This window comes from Anthonomus grandis, chromosome 21 (genome assembly GCF_022605725.1).
Source record: "Anthonomus grandis grandis chromosome 21, icAntGran1.3, whole genome shotgun sequence".
Taxonomy (NCBI): Eukaryota; Metazoa; Arthropoda; class Insecta; order Coleoptera; family Curculionidae; genus Anthonomus; species Anthonomus grandis.
This window is the reverse complement of record NC_065566.1, coordinates 945135-964063: the sequence shown is the minus strand read 5'-3', so window position 1 is coordinate 964063 and position 18929 is coordinate 945135. Positions and strand designations below refer to the sequence as shown.

The following is an 18929-nucleotide window of genomic DNA, read 5'->3' as shown; positions in this document are numbered from 1 at the left end:
AAAAATTGATATTTTTCCATAGGGCTCTTGATAATTCGATATTTATGTTTTACAGTTTTTTGCAATTTTCTCCGATTCTATAATAGCTAGAACCGATTCGTTTTGACACACGGATACCTCGTAATATTCCCGAGAACTTTTGTTTGAAACAAAAAGTTCTCAGACTCACAGTTAATTCAGAAAAAAATAAAAATCATTTTTTCGAAATTTTTCGTGGGTATACCCCTTTCGATTTTCGACCAAAAAAAAAATTTTTTTTTTATTGAGTTTTTTTACTGGAAATTGTTAGTTTAGGGCTTACTTTAAAATTTGTCAATAATCATTTAAAAAAAAAAAAATTGTACCGTGGGAAAAAACCAGTTTTCTTTTGTTTTTCCCACATTTTTACTAATATCTCGGCTTCTATAGCTTCGATTCAATTCGTTAATAGTTTCTTTTATTACCGATTCTTTTCCTGTTAATTCTTTTTATATTTTATTACAATTGCTTTTCAAAATAAAAATGGAAAATAAAAAAAATCGACATAAAAACCTAGTTGTCTTATCCCAATACCCTAATAAATGGGACCCTCTTTTCCCTTTATCTTGTGGCACGTATAAATCGTGGAAAATTTACTTAATAAACTTTTCTACTAAGTTTTGCATGGCCTTTAAGGTAAAAAAAGAAGTTTTGAATTTTAAGCATAATTTGAAAACGCAAATAAAATTATTTTGAAATCAGCGATTATCTGCATACTTTGGTGAATACGCCATAACTTTCATCAGTACGACAGTGAATTAATTGATGAGTTGATTCAGCATATCCACCCTAGATGTCGCTAAAGAATTAACATTAATATTTTTAGTATATTTTTTTTTATCTTGGATGGCCTTTTTAATAGAAAGGTTTACTTTACTTACACTCATGAGACCTAAACTTTTTTGCTCTTGGTTTAACCTGGCTTTTTAGGACAGAGCCTATTCCCTTCACCAAAAATGTAGGAAATAGAGAAAATAATATTGTCATTTGCCAATAACGACCTTTATTCTCCTTAATGTTTTTAGGCTCTAATGCTACATAACATACAATCACAATTTTTAATGAAGATATTACGTGTGTGTTTATATTATGTGTTATGCTTTAATACATGTTGTCCTTATCTTAATAAAAAAATTTATATATGTACATATAATTTCTGCATATTCTATGTGAAGTATACAATTATTATTTAAATAATATATAAAACTAATTAACTTAATAAGATTACAAAAATATTTATTACATGTCAAACCTGTATACAACTGAACTTTGTCATGATTATTTTTTATGTGCTCATATGAAAAACTTAATTTAACTTCTGCACTTTTTTCTTTCACATCCTCCAGTTTTTTGCGGCAAAATAAATTTTAGCTCTGCTGTTGGTGCAAAATTGAAATCATGTCCCTTACTGGAATTTGACACCGGCTCACCTTCTACAAAATTGTTGACAGTGTTTCTGTTTGAAGTACCATGCTTCAAAGAAGTGGACGAACTTGTACTGGGTATAGATATGTTTGTACTAAGCAATTCTGTATTTACCTTGAAAAAAATCAAGCTTTGAAATAAATAAAAATAAGTTGGAAGTATATACTTACCTAGGTTTTTGACAATTTCTTTAATTTCTCCTTGGTTAACCTCTTTGCATGTGGAAAAGTAGTGAGGCCATTCATTGTATTTTTGTCAACAATTACATACCAATGCATGGACTGAAGGTTTTTTATCCATTTGCCTACAAGGAACAAAATTTATAAATTACCTCATTTAGGTATTAAAAAAAATGAAAGATTTAGTAAAAATACCTTAGTACCTATTCCTTGGCAAAGATATTCATTTTTCTTTTTCCAGGGGCTCTTTTGAAAATTTAAAGATATGACAGGTCCGTTTTTCGCTATGATGCTTTCAATCTGGTGCAAAACACATAACCTTTGTTGGTGTAGTCCACTAAAATAACAAAAACAAAATCAAATATAACAATCAAAACATTATGACATAACCTTAAAATGTATGTATTTTCATAAATTTCAGGATTATTCACTAAAAATTGGTAATTATGAAACTGAATTAAAAAAAAAAACTTGTATGTGTGTAATTGTGATACTTACATTTTATTTTCATATAGGAAAGTAAGAAAGATGCGGAGACTTAAAAATATCTTCCAACATTTGTTTGGATTTTGGGAACTTCCGTTGCCGGTGGCGTTTATGCTTGTGGGCCGGAAAGTGACATTGAAATGACAAGTGAAAGTCTCTTCGTCTTCTTCTTTTTTTCTTCGATTTTTATGGCTTAAGCCCGATAGCAACCAACGTGAGTCAGAATTAAGCAAAAACATGTTAAGGTGGCTTTACATAAAGGAATTAAGCTGTTTACCTTCCAAACAATACCAAAGTTGTTAATTCGTTTTTTTAGGAATAATTAACAATTAAATTATAAATAATGGCTAAGAGTTAAACGATACACTTTATAATATTAAAATTAATAATAGACAGAATTCTATAACTTTTATTGCTACAGAATAGATGTAACTATTTGGTAGTATAGTACTTTTTTCAATCGGACCAAAGCAAATTTTTTAAATTATTTCCAATGTTGATCTGGTTTACGATTTTATTACCGATTCATTTTAGAACCCTGACATAATTTTGATATATGTAGGTTTTGAGAATATTTTCTACTAAACTAAAATTAAAGAGCGGAGCGTATTGTAACACATCATGGTTCTCTGAAGCATGATACCCAGAAATAAGTTAGTAATATTTCAATGAAATTTATTTTTGATTATAATATATAATAAGACCTTTCCTTTTCTCTCTGTATTTACTATAGATTGACGAAAAACAAAGAAAAACACAAAGTCACGGTCTCACAACATGTAATTAAACGGGCTACACGTGTTTCGCTCTAGTTAGAGCATCATCAGTTACAGCATAAGTGTGTGGATGGCTTCTAAAGGCCTGATGATGCTCTAACTAGAGCGAAACACGTGTAGCCCGTTTAATTACATGTTGTGAGACCGTGACTTTGTGTTTCGTCAATTTTGTATGTTGGTCTCTTAGAGAATAATGGATGAGATTTTTGGATTTATTATAGATGTTAATGTTTTCCAAGTACTAAAAAAAGAAAAAGTTGGGTAGAGCACCATGCCGAGGCTAAGGTTTGAACTCAGAGCCTTATGAGGATACGGCAGGTCTCTTCCCCACTGCGTGTTTAGGGCACTCCTTGGATAATTTTGGAGATTTTTTTTTGTAGTACTGACAAAAAATTTTAAAATTTCTACTGGTCCCCACGGACTAAAGTAGACGCGAAGCGTCTACTTGTTATATAGGAGCGTCAGCGACTATATTATGCACGTCACCTAGACCTCGCGCGACCGCGTTTTTTGGGATAAAAAAATTCATAACTTTGGCTGTATGGCTAGTGAAACGATGAAATTTGGCATGTGGCCTCTCAATACATTGGGAATGATGGATCCGTAAACAATTTTTTTTTCCGACACCCGCGACGGAAACAGTTGCGAGTTGAAGTCAAAAAATGGTAAAAAATCGGATCAAAATCGAGTCAGACGCGATAACTCAAATTTAAAGCCTTTAATCGACCTGAAATTTTCAGGACATAAGGGGTCTTTGGTGATTCATATCTGTATACTTTTTGAGCCAGATCCGTATACAGGGTGATTTATTATAAGCGATCAAAGTTGAGTAAAAAAAAAATTCAAAATGATCCAGAGGCTAAAAGAAAATTTTTATGAAAAAAGTTTTTCGGCGAAAAGACTTAGTTTTATGAGAGAAATAACATATTTAAAGGTTTTTTTTCAAAAAAATTTTTTTAACGAGTTCTGGCATTTTCAGTTTTTTTGAATTTGCCGCCAAACAAAACTTATTTCGAAAAAAAAATTTTTTTCAAAAAAAAGCTTCATCTTTTGTCTTTCAAACGCCATATAATCGAAATTTTTGTGAACCATACAGGGCGAGCAATAAAAAATTTTTCCCATGAAGGTCCAAAAAATTGACAAAAAAAAATCACATTTTATTTAATAACTTTTTAAGGGTAGCACTTGGAGATTTGAAACTTTCAACATTTATAATACTTTTTAAGAGCTTTTTTTTGATATACTCTACAGTCATCTACGTAGAATAGTTTTTGCTCTACACCTTTTTTTAACTTTGACGCTTAATACTGGAATACCTATGCAACGTAGAAAGACCATTTTTGCCTTCAGACACGCGGAATTTATCTGGCTATAATGCACTAAATACCGTTTTGTTTCAAATATCACCATTTTTCAAGAAAATGCAATTTTCCATAAAAAGTCCAAAAAATCGGTCAGCTGAATATTGGTACCCCCCCGGTACCGGCTCTCAAGGTACAATAATTCGGGTGGTCTAGCACCCAACAAGCACGTCACCCAGACAATGAAACCTGCGCTGTTCGCCCGTGTCCGCTTAAAATAAGACCCTTTTTATAATCGAAATTTGACTACTAAAACCATCTGGAATCGGTCTAGAATTGATGTTAAACTGTTCCTAAGGCTTTATACTATTTTTCCATGTACAAATCATAAGGTAAAAACCTTTTTTTATACCCTAAAACATCGTCTGAAAATGGTCGATTTTGACGTTTACGGGCGATTTTAATGCAGACTTTTACCGCAGTTTTGATGACATCAGTGACGTGACGTCAACGTGAATGAATCGTCTCGGTCTTGCTTCTTATTTTCGTTGATAAAATACTTAATTTAGCTCAGAATTTCCCGAAATCGGTATGGAATAATTCTAGAGACTCTGAAGAATCCGATTATGTGCATATCTTTTACCAAGTCGCCTTCCTTTAGCTGTGATCAGTCGACAAAGTTGTAAAGTTTTAGAATTTACCGTGTTTTCATGCGACGGAAGGACTCATACATGGCATTTTGGGTGCGGGAGTGAAAGTTTAATTACTATTTATTTAACACAAAATCTAACTGTGGACTGTGGATCATTGTTATTATTTGAATTGTGAAGAAAACGCAAGCGTTAAAGGTAGGCCTTAATGTAATATGAGCTTCAATGACAACCTAACCTCTACATGTATTATGTAAATAAATAACAAGACTAAAAAGGAGAAAATATTGAACTTATTAGTTAGAATAAGGCCCAAAATGTGAAAGATTGGCAAATTTCCGCTTAACTAAACGCTGTAAATGTTACACCTTGCATATAAGCATATAATCAGTTTTCACCCAAGAGGTGTGTAACCTTAAAAGAGTAAGGAAATTCAACTACAGTTATGTGTCCCTAGTCAAATATGAATAACAAATAGATATCTGTATGGTCTAACAATTAACGTCCATGCAAGGGTATCTTAATGGTTTTGCTCATGACTGGCAGCAGGCCACTTAGTCTGAATGCTCAGGTCAGCGAGATGCCAGGCTTTAAAACATCTAAGAGGATAATCGAAGCAGTAGATAGCATCCAGTTGTGGCACTATCGAAGGGGAGGAATGCAGATTCTGGCAGCTAGATGTTTCAAGTGTTGAGTTGATGATAAAGTGGAAGATGGTGGTGAAAAGAAGCAGAAAAAGCCAGTCCAAAACTGGAGAGAGACTTTTTTTTATCTTATTGTTGTTGTTCTATATTCTATATTATTTAGATACCAAAGATAGTTTCCTTACAGAGAAGTATTTATATATCATATAGTTTAGTACATATTAAACATCATATTAGTGATTACTCCACACACAAAATTGTACAATTTTCATTTTACGAGAAATAGAGAACATATATATTCAAATTTTTATAGGATACACAAGGTTAAGTGTTGGGTTTCCTTCTTTGCTCCCAAACTCTATAATGCTCTCCCTGCTACCATTAAACTGTTACCTACCAAGTTTTTTACTGCAATATAAATTTACTATAAAACAATATCTATTGAAAAAATGTTTTTTCTCAATACAAGAATTTCTAAATGATGATTTCTCATATATGTAATTATAATATAAAACTTTTCGGCTTTAAATCCTTTGATTAATAATAATATTAAGAAGTGTAAAGATTTTCTCTGCGACATATGTGAGCACCTTTGTGTATATGGCATTAACAAATTATGTTTATATTTAAATTAGGTGTAAGAACAGCTGTTTTTGTTAAATCTCTCTTTTCTATCACATAAAGTGATGTGTAAGTGTAACATAAGTTCATGAAATAAAGATGATTTTACTTAATTATTTAACTGTGTTCATTATTTATTTTTTCTACCTAATAGATTGAAATAATATAGCAGGTTGGGTTGGGTTAGAAGGACAGGAAAACCTATAAACTTACTAGTTTTTCATGTAAACATTACAGCTATGTGGGGTTAGAGTCTGATAATGATGAGTGATCTCATCGAAACACATCAACTAGGAATATTTAAGAGAATTGGGTAAGTATTCATGTTCTTTTTCTACAGGAAAATAAAATTGTAAAATAGCTAATGTAACAAAAATATTATAAATTATTTGACATATTTATTTGACCGAGAGCATTATGAGAAACTAAAAGATAATTGTAAGTGTGCTTCAAGGGTTAGTCCTCGGATTTTTGTTGTCCTCTTTTTCAGCTAGCATACCAATTTGACAACCAGATATGTTTGCTGTTCTGCAAGACATTGTAACTTTTTAATGACCTAAGTAAATATCTTAAAAGACTTTCTAAATAAATTAAAAACATTGATTTAACAAGATGTATTATAATTAAGCAAAAGAATAAACCATTTCTTAAGTTAAGTATGTAAGAATATTCAGGTATAAATAGGACTGTCTATGAAACATTTTGGATTAAGTGTACAAATTTAAACTGATTGCCACTTATAAACAGTAGCTCTTAGAAAACTGTCCCAATAATATCTGCTTTATATGAGAGTAAAGATTGTTTGCCTAAAAAGTGTAAATTTTAATTGTATGTTTTGAAATGTAAACTATTTATTATAGACATTTTGATGAAAATTAAAGATATGTATAAAATGGATAATAACTGTATGCTAATGACTGCAAAGTAATATAAAGCAAATTTGGTTTATGCCTTAAGGAATGGAATCTTGAATAAAACTCAACCTTTATTATAGATCATTTTTCTCTTTAATTATTAAAAGTAAATAACTGTATGACAAAAGTTGATAAAACAATAAACAGGTTATGGAATATAAACATGAAATAAGTTTTATTTTCTACCCAACAATAGGGTTTTTAGCTCCAATTGAAAGATTCTCGTGCCTTTTTGCCTATTCAAGATTTGAAACAAATAAAGTATATATAATTACATATGTATATTTCATTCAAATAACATTAAGTATATAAATTATAAATGCATCCAACTTCTGGTGAAAAAATCCAGTATTAAGTGAAACTTCATTGAAATATTGCTCCGTTCCATAACAAAAAAGTTGATTGTCTACAGTTTGTGTCACAGTTCAGTTGTTATATTCCTGTTTACTTCTAATTTTTATTTCCTTCCTCATATGACTGTACCTACTCCATCAAACACATTTCATGATCTCTGGGGAATCCTAACATACTTCATGTAACTTATTTATTCCTGGTTGTGTAGTCTAATCAACAGTAAAGACAGGCAGTTCTTCCTGGTTTCCCAATTTCATCAATATGGTAGAATCTCAATGATTTCTTGATGGATGTCCTTAAGTACATGGTCTGAGCCCCATCAAACACATTTCATGATCTCTGCGGAATCCTAACATACTTCAATTAGCTTATTTATTCCTGGTTGTGTGGTATACTAATCAGCAGTTAAAACATGCAATTCCTCCTAGTTTACAACTAATGGGTCCCACAGCCGTTGAATTGTTGACCAGGATGAAAACAAATCATAGGATGTAATCATTCTATGTACACAAACGGCCACACAGGCAAGATATATATAAACTTGAATAAAGTTATGAAAATTTTATCAGTTTTATTTAGCAAAGTCATTCTGTTTTTCATACATATTTCCACACTATAAGCTGAATCTATATATTTATAAAAACAAAAACTGATAAAATACATATAGTTATGCATGTGTATGTGTATGAAGCCAAAATCGAGAACGTAGCATATGTTGGTTGTCATGTTGGTTGTCAGCTACCCATTTTTATAGTCCACGCCCGCTGTTATTTAATCGATGTAAGGTCCGTATCTCCTAAAATCCCCAAGGTAATATAAATATCTAAACCGAGTTTAGATAGTTGCAAATCTCTACAAGCTTTTTGGTAAAAAATTATTGAACTGTAAGATGTACAAAAATATAAACGGCTATGACTGTTAATACTCCCAAAGGATTCCAATGAAACTTTTTTATGTACTTAACAATAAATATTTAAATGGATTTTTCTTAAATCGACAAACGGTGTCGACTTTTTTGCTATTGATCCGATTGGTATAAAATTTGGTATTTCGAGCTTATTTAGGATGAAATAAATACATTTTGACCAATATTTGACATTTAAGGGCCAAGTCACGTGACACCGTAACTCTTTTGCTATTGCTTTGATTGGGTTAAAATTTGGTATTTGGAGTTTATTTAGGATGCAATTAATATACGTTGACTGATATTTGACATATAACATATTATATTGACATACAACGCGACTATATAACACATTATGGTTCTTTGAAGCATGATACCCCAACAACTGGTCCTTTCTTTCCTTGGCATATAAACGTTGGACCCCCGTCTGACCAGACTTAAGTACATCGGATAATTTGTGTTTTTTTTAAGAATTCCTTTATGACTCTTCACAGACAAGACCTTAAGGTTCTAAACTGGTCCCCACGGACCAAAAGTATAGGAGCGAAGCGACTATACTTGTTATATAGGAGCGTCAGCGACTATATTATGAGCGTCACCTAGACCTCGCGCGATCGTGTTTTTTGGGATATAAAAATTCATAACTTTGGCTGTATGGCTAGTGAAACGATGAAATTTGGCATGTGGCCTCTTAATACATTGGGAATAATGGATATGTAAACAATTTTTTTTTCCGACACCCGCGACGGAAGCGGTTGCGAGTTGAAGTTAAAAAATGGTAAAAAAGCCGGTCAAATTCCTTTCTCTCGCTAGAACTCAATTTTAAAGCCCTTAAATGACTTGAAATTTTTAGGACATAAGGGTCGGTGGGAGCTTAAGAGCTGTATACTTTTTGGGCCATATCCGTATACAGGGTGATTTATTATAAGCGATCAAAGTTCAGTAAAAAAAAAATTCAAAATGTTCCAGAGGCTAAAAGATAATTTTTATAAAAAAAGCTTTTCGGCGAAAAGACTTAGTTTTATGAGAGAAACAACATATTTAGAGCTTTTTTTTCAAAAAAATTTTTTTAACGAGTTCTGGCATTTTCAGTTTTTTTGAATTTGCCGCCAAACGAAACTTATTAAAAAAAAAAAAAAAATACCAAAAAAAAGCTTCATCTTTTGTCTTTCAAATGCCATATAAACAAAATTTTTGTGAACCATACAGGGCGAGCAATAATAAATTTTCTCCATGAAGGTCCGAAAAATTGACAAAAAAAAATCACATTTTATTTAATAACTTTTTAAGGGTGGCACTTGGAAATTTCAAACTTTTAACATTTATAATACTTTTTAAGGGCTTTTTTCTGATGCAGTCTACAGTCATCTACGTAGAGTAGTTTTTGCTCTACACCTTTTTTTAACTTTGACGCTTAATACTGGCATACCTATGTAACGTACGAAGACCATTTTTACTTTCAAACACGCGGAATTTATCTGGCTATAATGCACTAAATACCGTTTTGTTTCAAATATCACCATTTTTCAAGAAAATGCAATTTTCCATAAAAAGTCCAAAAAATCGGTCAGCTGAATATTGGTACCCCCCCGGTACCGGCTCTCAAGGTACAATAATCCGGGTGGTCTAGCACCCAACAAGCACGTCACCCAGGCAATGAAACCTGCGCTGTTCGCCCGTGTCCGCTTAAAATAAGACCCTTTTTATAATCGAAATTTAACTACTAAAACCAATTGGAATCGGTCCAAAATTGACGTTAAACTGTTCCTAAGGCTTTATACTATTTTTCCATGTACAAATCATAAGGTAAAAACCTTTTTTTATACCCTAAAACATCGTCCGAAAATGGTCGATTTTGACGTTTACGGGCGATTTTAATGCCGACTTTTACCGCAGTTTTGATGACATCAGTGACATGACGTCAACGTGATTGAATCGGCTCGGTCTTGCTTCTTATTTTCATTGATAAAATACTTAAATTAGCTCAGAATTTCCCGAAATCGGTATGGAATAATTCTAGAGACTCTGGAGAATCCGATTATGTGCATATCTTTTACCAAGTCGCCTTCCTTTAGCTGTGATCATTCGACAAAGTTGTAAAGTTTTAGAATTTACCGTGTTTTCATGCGACGGAAGGACTCATACATGGCATTTTGGGTGCGGGAGTGAAAGTTTAATTACTATTTATTTATTTTAACACAAAATCTAACTGTGGACTGTGCATAATTGTTATTATTTGAATTGTGAAGAAAACGCAAGCGTTAAAGGTAGGCCTTAATGTAATATGAGGAGCTTCAATGACAACCTAACCTCTACATGTATTATGTAAATAAATAACAAGACCAAAAAGGAGAAAATATTGAACTTATTAGTTAGAATAAGGCCCAAAATGTGAAAGATTGGCAAATTTCCGCTTAACTAAACGCTGTAAATGTTATATTACACCTTGCATATAAGGATATAATCAGTTTTCACACAAGAGGTGTGTAACCTCAAAAGAGTAAGGAAATTCAACTACAGTTATGTGTCCCTAGTCAAATATGAATAACAAATAGATATCTGTATGGTCTAACAATTAACGTCCATGCAAGGGTATCTTAATGGTTTTGCTCATGACTGGCAGCAGGCCACTTAGTCTGAATGCTCAGGTCAGCGAGATGCCAGGCTTTAAAACATCTAAGAGGATAATCGAAGCAGTAGGTAGCATCCAGTTGTGGCACTATCGAAGGGGAGGAATGCAGATTCTGGCAGCTAGATGTTTCAAGTGTTGAGTTGATGATAAGGTGGAAGATGGTGGTGAAAAGAAGCAGAAAAAGCCAGTCCAAAACTGGAGAGACTTTTTTTTATCTTATTGTTGTTGTTCTATATTCCATATTATTTAGATACCAAAGATAGTTTCCTTACAGAGAAGCATTTATATATCATATAGTTTATTACATATTAAACATCATATTAGTGATTACTCCACACACAAAATTGTACAATTTTCATTTTACGAGAAATAGAGAACATATATATACAAATTTTTATAGGATACACAAGGTTAAGTGTAGGGTTTCCTTCTATGGTCCCAAACTCTATAATGCTCTCCCTGCTACCATTAAACTGTTACCTACCAAGTTTTTTACTGCAATGTAAATTTACTATAAACTTATTAAACTTATATTGAAAAAATGTTTTTTCTCAATACAAGAATTTCTAAATGATGATTTCTCATATATGTAATTATAATATAAAACTTTTAGGCTTTAAATCCTTTGATTATTAATAATATTAAGAAGTGTAAAGATTTTCTTTGTGACATATGTGAGCACCTTTGTGTATATGGCATTAACAAATTATGTTTATGTTTAAATTAGGTGTAAGAACAGCTGTTTTTGTTAAATCTCTCTTTTCTATCACATAAAGTGATATGTAAGTGTAACATAAGTTCATGAAATAAAGATGATTTTACTTAATTATTTAATTGTGTTTATTTTTCCTACCTAAAAGATTGAAATAATATAGCGGGTTGGGTTGGGTTAGAAGGGCAGAAAAACCTATAAACTTACTGAGTTTTCATGTAAACATTACAGCTATGTGGGGTTAGAGTCTGATAATGATGAGTGAACTCATCGAAACACATAAACTTGGAATATTTAAGGGAATTGGGTAAGTATTCTAAGGGTAAGTATAAATTGTAAAATAGCTAATGTAACAAAAATATTATAAATGATTTAACATATTTATTTCATCGAGAGCATTATGAGAAACTAAAAGATAATTGTAAGTGTGCTTCAAGGGTTAGTCCTCGGATTTTTGTTGTCCTCTTTTTCAGCTAGCATACCAATTTGACAACCAGATATGTTTGCTGTTCTTTAAGACATTGTAACTTTTTAATGACCTAAGTACATATCTTAAAAGACTTTCTAAATAAATTAAAAACATTGATTTAACAGATATTATTGAGACAGTTTTCTAAGAGCTACTGTTTATAAGTGGCGATCAGTTTAAATTTGTACACTTAATGCAAAATATTTCATAGACAGTATTTATACCTGAATATTCTTACACACTTAAGAACTGCCTTATTCTTTTGCTTAATTATAAAAGATGTATTATAAATACTGTCTATGAAATATTTTGGATTAAGTGTACAAACTTAAACTGATCGCCACTTATAAACAGTAGCTCTTAGAAAACTGTCTCAATAATATCTGCTTTATATGAGAGTAAAGATTGTTTGCCTAAAAAGTGTAAATTTTAATTGTATGTTTTGAAATGTAAACTATTTATTATAGACATTTTTATGAAAATTAAAGATATGGATAATAACTGTATGCTAATGACTGCAAAGTAATATAGAGCAAATTTGGTTTATGCCTTAAGGAATGGAATCTTGAATAAAACTCAACCTTTATTATAGATAATTTTTCTCTTTAATTATTAAAAGTAAATAACTGTATGACAAAAGTTGATAAAACAATAAACAGGTTATGGAATATAAACATGAAATAAGTTTTATTTTCTACCCAACAATAGGGTTTTTAGCTCCAATTGAAAGATTCTCGTGCCTTTTTGCCTATTCAAGATTTGAAACAAATAAAGTATATATAATTACATATGTATATTTCATTCAAATAACATTAAGTATATAAATTATAAATGCATCCAACTTCTGGTGAAAAAATCCAGTATTAAGTGAAACTTCATTGAAATGTTGCTCCGTTCCACAACAAAAAAGTTGATTGTCTACTGTTTGTGTCACAGTTCAGTTGTTATATTCCTGTTTACTTCTAATTTTTATTTCCTTCCTCATATGATTGCACCTACTCCATCAAACACATTTCATGATCTCTGGGGAATCCTAACATACTTCATGTAACTTATTTCTGGTTGTGTAGTCTAATCAACAGTAAAGGCAGTTCTTCCTGGTTTCCCAATTTCATCAATATGGTAGAATCTCATTGATTTCTTGATGGATGTCCTTAAGTACATGGTCTGAGCCCCATCAAACACATTTCATGATCTCTGCAGAATCCTACCATACTTCAATTAGCTTATTTATTCCTGGTTGTGTGGTATACTAATCAGCAGTTAAAACATGCAATTCCTCCTGGTTTACAACTAATGGGTCCCACAGCCCTTGAATTGTTGACCAGGATGAAAACAAATCATACTGTGTAATTATTCTAGGTACACAAAAGGCCACACAGGCAAAATATATATAAACTTGAATAAAGTTATGAAATTTTTATCAGTTTTATTTAGCAAAGTCATTTTGTTTTTCATACATATTTCCACACTATAAGCTGAATCTATATATTTATAAAAACCAAAACTGATAAAATACATATAGGTGTGTATGTGTATGAAGCCAAAATCGAGAACGTAGCATATGTTGGTTGTCAGTTACCCATTTTTATAGTCCACGCCCGCTGTTATTTAATCGATGTAAGGTCCGTATCTCCTAAAATCCCCAAGGTAATAATTTTTTGTCCAGATATTTTAACTATGCATACCTAAATCGACTTATGGTGGTCTCAAACCTCTACAAACTAAGGTTTCATTGTGAAATTAATTAAAAAGTCAAATTTTAAAGAAATGAAAAGGCTCTAACTCCCAAAATTCCCAAAGGATATGGATACAACTTTTTTCTATAATTGATAATAAATATCTAAACCGAGTTTAGATACTTGCAAATCTCTACAAGCTTTTTGGTAAAAAACTATTGAACTGTAAGATGTACAAAAATATAAACGGCTATGACTGTTAATACTCCCAAAGGATTCCAATGAAACTTTTTTATGTACTTAACAATAAATATTTAAATGGATTTTTCTTAAATCGACAAACGGTGTCGACTTTTTTGCTATTGATCCGATTGGTATAAAATTTGGTATTTCGAGCTTATTTAGGATGAAATGAATAAATTTTGACCAATATTTGACATTTAAGGGCCAAATCACGTGACACCGTAACTCTTTTGCGATTGCTTTGATTGGGTTGAAATTTGGTATTTGGCGTTTATTTAGGAAGCAATTAGTATACGTTGACTGATATTTGACATATAACACATTATATTGACATACAACGCGACTATATAACACATTATGGTTCTTTGAAGCATGATACCCCAACAACTGGTCCTCTTTTTCCTTGGCATATAAACTTTGGCCCCCTGACTGACCAGACTTAAGTACACCTGATATTTTTTGATTTTTTTAAGAAATTCTATATGGCTCTTCACAAACAAGACCTAAAGGTTCCAAACTGGTCCCCACGGACCAAAAGTATAGGAGCGAAGCGACTATACTTGTTATATAGTCGCAGACTATATTATGCACGCCACGTCGGGCCCGAAAAATCGTGTTTTTTTGGAAATAAAAATTCATATCTTTGGCTGTATGGCTAGCGAAACGATGAAATTTGGCATAGAGTCTCTCAATACATTGGGAATGATGGATCCGTAAACGAATTTTTTTTTCGGTACCACCAAACGAAGCTGTACTGTCTCAAAGTCAAAAATTCGTAAAAAAACGGGTCAAAATTCATTTTTGCACGAGATCTCAATTTTAACGCTGTCAAAAAAATTGAAATTTTTAGGCATAAAAGACTTTATAGTAATTCATGTCTGTATACTTTTTGGGCCCGATCGGTATACAGGGTGAGTTGTTATAAGCGAACAAAAGTGACTAAAAAAAAAATTCAAACTTCTCCAGAGGCTAAAAAAAATTTTTTATAAAAAAAGTGTTTCGGCGAAAAGACTTCGTTTTATAAGAGATTTGACATACTTGGAGCTTTTTTTTGTAAAAAATTTATTTTACGAGTTCTGGCATTTTCAGTTTTTTGGGATTTCCCGCCAAACGATACTTATTTTGGGAAATTTTTTTTTTTCAAAAAATAACTTCATTTTTTACCTTTCTTTTGCCATATAACCGAAATTTTTGGGAACCATACAGGGCGAGCAATAATGAACTTTACCCATGAAGGTCCGACCCGAAAATCACATTTTATTTAATAACTTTTTCGTAGTGGCACCTGGACCATTTATATTCTCAGGCATTAAATACTTTAATAACCCCAGTATTTGTGTAAAATTAAAATCTTCCAACTTTAATAGGTTCTGAGCAATTCGAATTTTCGCGTTTAATTCATTTGCGGCGTCCCTGTACATGGTGAAAAGATCAAACAACATCTAAAGGATCCGAAATTTTGTTTTACAACACATACTAAAATTTCAGGGTTCCAGCGATAGTACAAGTACCCGAAAAATGCGATTTTATGAAAAAAGTCCATTTTTTTGCGTTTTTGCAGGTAATTGGAGGTGTCAACCTAAACTCTGATGAAATGGCTAGTGGGAACAATACTTTGACGCTTTGTGGTTAAAGATTTTTTGCTCGTGACAGGTGGCCGGGACTTGGTTGGGTTTTTTGTAAAATTATGAATGAAAATGAACCGAAAACGATCAGGGAAAGGAAGCACCGAATCAGAAAATGAATGGGCTTTCCGAATCTGTGCATATCAATAGGGGAAATTGTGTATTGCGGCCAGGAAAATTCGACAAACATTTTGACGTCTTCGAAAAATGCCGTTTTTTTGAAATGTCAGTGGTTTTATACCGGGGTGAGACGAAATGAAATTTGCCCGATTATTTTATTAAAATTATTCGAATATATACACGGGTCAGTCGTAATGATCTATTTAATTTAAAATAAAAATTTCGATATTAGGTGAGTTTTTACTATTTAGTTTATTATTAATATATGTTAATAATTCTTAAACATTGCTTTTGGGATATAAATAAAAATTTTTTGAAATTATCGATTTTTAAGGTTAGTCGAGTATCATAACTTTTTTGGTATTGGTGCGATTTGGTTGAAATTTGGTACCTAGTACCTATTTCGGATAAGATTAAGAAATTTTTACAGATATTTGACATGACTATGTTTTAAGGTCACGTGACTACCTTAACTTTCTTCCTATTTGTCCGATTTGATTGAAATTTTGTATTTGGGGTTTATTTAGGATGCAATTATTAATTTTTTACAGATATTTGACATTTGACTTCCAGGTCACGTGACTATTGTAACTTTTTTGCTATTGGTCTGATTGGGTTCAAATTTGGTATTTATGCTTTATTTAGGATACAATTAATAAATTTTAATAGATAATTGACAAATTATATTTTAAAGTCACGTGACTTTCATAATTCTTTTGCTATTGATCCGATTGGGTTGAAATTTAGTATTTGGGCTTTATTTAGGATGCAAGTAATAAATTATGACAGAAATTTGACATATTGAATTTTAAAGTCACGTGACTTCCATAACTTTTTTGCTATTAATCCGATTGGGTTCAAATTTGGAATTTGGGGTTTATTTAGGATGCAATTATTGATTTCTTACAAAATTTTAAAATATTAAGTTCTAGGGTCACGTGACTATCAAAATTTCCTATTTGATTAAAATTTGCTATTAGATGATATGTATATATTTGTAGATAATATTTTGTATTACCCTATTCCTTTTATCTTAATTAGTTAAATTATTTGTTAAATTTGCCATTCAAAAAAAAAATTAAAAAATCATCTGTTCGAATACATAGGCTTTAAAGGGAACTTATCTTCTTTCATAATATTGTAGCATTATTATAGATTTTAAAAAATTTTGTCATTAAGCTTTTTCATTACTTTTTGAATGGTCTTTAGCCAGAAAAAAGAAATTTTGAATTTGGAGCATGTTTTGAAAAAATTTTCATTTTGGGCCGGATTTTGTTCGAAAATCGAAAAATGCAAAAAAATAGGTTTTCTGTTCATTTTAGAGTCAAATCGATAATAACCTTTTTGAAAGGTATCCTGAAGTAGTACAAGATAGAAAAATAAAAAGTTGAAATTTTTCCATAGGGCTCTTGATAATTCGATATTTATGATTAATAGTTTTTTACAATTTTCTCCGAATCTGTGATAGCTATAATCAATTAGTTTTAACATTCAAATACCTCGTAACATTCCCTAGAACTTTTGTTTAAGAGAAAAAGTTGTCAGAGTTATAGTTTATTTAGAAAAAAATAAAAACCATTTTTTCGCAATTTTTCATGGCTATACCCCTTTCGATTTTGGAGCAAAAAAAATTTTTTTTTTCTTGGGTTTTTTTTACTGGAAATTGCCAACTTAGGACTTGCATTATAATTTGTCGGTCATCATTTTAAGAAAAAAAAATTATACCGTGTGAAAAAACCAGTTTCCTTTTGTTTTTCCCACATTTTTACTAATATCTCGACTTCTATAGCTTCGATTCAATTCGTTGATGGTTTCTTTTATTTCTCATTCTCCTCCTGTCAATTCTTTTGATATTTTATTACTATTACTTTTCAAAATAAAAAGAAAAATTAAAACAAATCGACGTAAAATCCCGTTTGTTCTATTTCAATAAATAGACCCTTATGGGAACTTCTCTCTGAATTTGGTATTTATGGTTTATTTAGGATACAACTAATAAATTATGACAGATAACTGACATTTGAGTTTCAGCTAAGGTCACGTGACTACCGTAACTTTTTTGCTATTGGTCCGATTCTGTTGGAATTTGGTACTCAGGCTTAATTTAGAATACAATTAATATATTTTGACAGATATTTGAAATATAAGACAGTATATCGACACACAACGCGACTATATAACAAATTATGGTTCTTTGAAGCATGATACCCCAACCACTGGTCATCTCTTTCCTTGGCATATAAACGTTGGTACACCTGATAATTTTTGTTTTGTTTTAAGAAATCCTCTAAGGCCCATCACTGACAGGACTTAGAGGTTCCAAACTGGTCCCCACGGACCAAAAGTATAGGAGCGAAGCGACTATACTTGTTATATAGTCGCAGACTATATTATGCACGCCACGTCGGGCCCGAAAAATCGTGTTTTTTTGGAAATAAAAATTCATATCTTTGGCTGTATGGCTAGCGAAACGATGAAATTTGGCATAGGGTCTCTCAATACATTGGGAATGATGGATCCGTAAACGAATTTTTTTTCGGGTACCATCAAACGGAGCGGTACTGTCTCAAAGTCAAAAATTCGTAAAAAAAACCGGTCAAAATTCATTTTTGCACGAGATCTCAATTTTAACGCTGTCAAAAAAATTGAAATTTTTAGGCATAAAAGACTTTATAGTAATTCATGTCTGTATACTTTTTGGGCCCGATCGGTGTACAGGGTGAGTTGTTATAAGCGAACAAAAGTGACTAAAAAAAAAATTCAAACTTCTCCAGAGGCTAAAAAAAAATTTTTATAAAAAAAGTGTTTCGGCGAAAAGACTTCGTTTTATAAGAGATTTGACATACTTGGAGCTTTTTTTTGTAAAAAATTTATTTTACGAGTTCTGGCATTTTCAGTTTTTTGAGATTTCCCGCCAAACGATACTTATTTTGGGAAAAATTTTTTTTTCAAAAAATAACTTCATCCTTTACCTTTTCATATGCCATATAACCGAAATTTTTGGGAACCATACAGGGCGAGCAATAATGAACTTTACCCATGAAGGTCCGACCCGAAAATCACATTTTATTTAATAACTTTTTCGTAGTGGCATCTGGGCCATTTATATTCTCAGGCATTAAATACTTTAATAACCCCAGTATTTGTGTAAAATTACAATCTTCCAACTTTAATAGG

The 18929-nt window shown here is 31.6% G+C and overlaps 2 protein-coding genes and 1 long non-coding RNA gene across 14 annotated transcripts in view; 2 read left to right on the top strand and 1 right to left on the bottom strand.

The window, feature by feature from the left end:
* LOC126748056 (uncharacterized) overlaps nucleotides 1-18929 on the top strand; it is a 1030708-nt gene that overhangs the window by 421303 nt on the left and 590476 nt on the right. The gene's annotated exons all lie outside the window — the stretch shown is intronic.
* Nucleotides 1-18929, top strand: part of LOC126748063 (uncharacterized) — a 173665-nt gene that overhangs the window by 138267 nt on the left and 16469 nt on the right. The window lies entirely within an intron of this gene.
* LOC126748080 (uncharacterized) lies at nucleotides 1388-2327 on the bottom strand. The gene is made up of 3 exons (XR_007664617.1): nucleotides 1818-2327; nucleotides 1614-1747; nucleotides 1388-1557 (listed from the first exon to the last, which is right to left on the bottom strand). It is a non-coding gene; the product is annotated as an uncharacterized LOC126748080 (long non-coding RNA).